Below are 2,829 nucleotides of genomic sequence, written 5' to 3' on the forward strand. Positions count from 1 at the left end.
AGGTTACAATAACAACAGTAACTATTAAAGGCACCTTCGCTGTTCCTACAGAATTTTCGAAAAGACTTGGGCTTCTTTAAAACTTTCAAATGATGTTTGGTTTTGTAAAAGAGTGCCAATAGACACCTAGCTCTTCTGAGGAATAAGCTACAAAGCACATGAACTTGATAGTTCTCTTGATATTTTTAGCAATTTAAACTTGCTTAGTTTATTCGTCTACACATCCTTAACAAGATGATATTTGACGCACCTACTTAAAACAAAGAGATAAACAATTAAAATGGTAATTAATTAAACATTTAGTCGTTATTACACACACATACACACACATTACACTGCACACGAATTTTCGGTTGGCACCGAGACCATAATAATACTTCTGTCTTTGTATTATATTCGTTGTCTTTCACATCTATGTGTCTAAATACTGAGCCATCATCTCTCCTTGTGTGAATAAGAGATTGAGCTCAGGAAAATGGTAGGAGGTGAGTATATAGCCCATCACACATTATAGACATAAGATCTTACTGTATGGTCTACTATATTTTGAATTTGTGCAATAGAATGAGAGAGGTGTTTATTATTAATTTACATAGTTTTTTTACTGATCTCTGTTCTGTGGTCCATAAATAGTTTCTCACTGTGTGTTACGTATTAATTAAGAACTATGCTTTAACACACTTTTTAGTGTGCTAATATGCCTCCTAGAATGCTCCAAATTTTTGTGGTCCACAAGTGTCAGTAGTCTCCGCTTTACAATTAGGTAAACTGTTTTTGTCAAAATTGCCCTCTTTGGCAGCTTATCGGACCTTTACTATTTTCCTTAAAGCACTATGTAGTTATATCGACACACGTAGCGAGATATCCTAACATACGGGGTGATTACTGTTATGTTGATTTGCGATTTTGTCACAGGCATAATAACAGTGTACGATTATATTCTTCGCAGTATGTGCAAAAGATGTGTGTGATCCAATTCATTGTGACTAACGGACAGTGACAGGATATAGCAAATATTAACATCCTACGGAATGCATACCGTCCAAGTGACTGTGGAATGCATCGTGGAGAGTGCTTGGCATTAGCGTTTCCACACACTGGCCCGTTGCGTAGTGAATGAGACGAAGGACGTACAAACACGATGACACGTATTCGCGCCGTAACGTACAGTACTGCGATATTTACTGACAGGAACTGTGCATCACAACTATTCCATTCTTCCCTTGCTTTTCCAGTTGTGGTGAATTAACATTTCTTCACTTTGTCGATTACACAATTTGGGGATACCTGTCAATTTATCAATTTAAGGTTAATTCTCATAAGGAAAATGAATTTATACTACCAGTCACTTCGTGAATGTTGTTTTAGTTTTAAAAGCACGACGCATTTCCACAATTTATTCTCATTTTAGATTGCGAGTTTTTACATACATGTCTCTAGTTGCTTATTATTCACGAGGAAGGTACCGTATTTTGCGTTTTTCTTCGTCTTTATTTAACTGGAAAGATATATATCAAAGATTATACATTGTAGAGGACAACACAGGTATGTCAAAGATAATACATTTAACATAGATTACACCATGGTCTATGAGCTACACAAACAAACAAGCATAACTAGCATCAACGTCAGTATTAGTTTATTATATATATGAGACGATGCGATAATCCACTTTGTTTAGGATGTGCTTGAAAATTATTTGGAAAAAAGCTTTTAAACCATATTCCAATTTTTCATTCGGATTATTATTTCCTGACTTTTTATAGCGCCAAAATATTTCTAATTTCTGTAGACAACACATTCTGTGACCTTCGTCCAAACAAGGCGTATCTTAAGAATAGAAGAATGCGTAGGCTGTTTTGTGTGTTCCGTGGCAGTTGCAGATTGTGTATGTCTGTTGAAGTGTTAACGTGTATCTGACAGTTTGTCCTACGGAACAAGTCCTACTTCATCTTGTGTCAGCTAAGTGATAAACTGACGCTGACATTGGTATAAGTTTTGTTTGTAGTTATATGAGGAACCTATTTAACAAATATATCATCTTTGAAATATCCATTTTCCTTATGAAGGAAATGTATGATTTTTGACATTTTTTCTGTAAATATTTTACACTGAGTGTCGATGGTGTGCAAGAGCGAGCTAATTCAGCGCCAAAAATTTATCACACAGTAAATAAGCAAGTGCTTGCGCACACTCCGCTGCAGAGTGAAAATCTCATTCTGGAAACATCCCCCAGGCTGTGGCTAAGCCATGTCTCCGCAATATCCTTTCTTTCAGGAGTGCTAGTCTGCAAGGTTCGCAGGAGAGCTTCTGTAAAGTTTGGAAGGTAGGAGACGAGGTACTGGCAGAAGTAAAGCTGTGAGTACCGGCCGTGAGTCGTGCTTCGGTAGCTCAGTTGGTAGAGCACTTGCCCGCGGAAGGCAAAGGTCCCGAGTTCGAGTCTCGGTCGGGCACACAGTTTTAATCTGCCAGGAAGTTTCATATCAGCGCACACTCCGCTGCAGAGTGAAAATCTCATTCTGGGAAGTGCTTGTACAGTTTCATTACAGACATATGTATTTTTAGATAGTGAAGTAAGTTTTGTATGTCGCTTTGCAGTAACAAAGAGTAAAAAAAGACGAAGCAAAACTTAAACTGCTGCAAAACGTTTGTGAATTATGCACAAATAGACGACCATATACAAAAATGTTTGAGATCAATCACCTAAAAGTGAGAATAAATGATCTAAACACGTCGCTTTTATATAAATAAAACAATATTCATAAAGTCAGTGGAATCAGATATTCAATCATATTTCTTCCTTTACCAGGGTTCATACGAGGTACTTCC

General features: G+C 37.0%; 1 non-coding gene across 1 annotated transcript; it reads left to right on the top strand.

Annotated features, from left to right (window-relative positions):
- The first annotated feature begins 2,379 nt into the window (after positions 1-2,379).
- Trnap-cgg lies at positions 2,380-2,454 on the top strand. The gene has a single exon. It is a non-coding gene; the product is annotated as a tRNA-Pro (tRNA).
- The last annotated feature ends 375 nt before the right edge of the window (positions 2,455-2,829 follow it).

The sequence above is a fragment of the Schistocerca piceifrons genome, chromosome 3 (assembly GCF_021461385.2).
Source record: "Schistocerca piceifrons isolate TAMUIC-IGC-003096 chromosome 3, iqSchPice1.1, whole genome shotgun sequence".
In the NCBI taxonomy this organism is placed as follows: Eukaryota; Metazoa; Arthropoda; class Insecta; order Orthoptera; family Acrididae; genus Schistocerca; species Schistocerca piceifrons.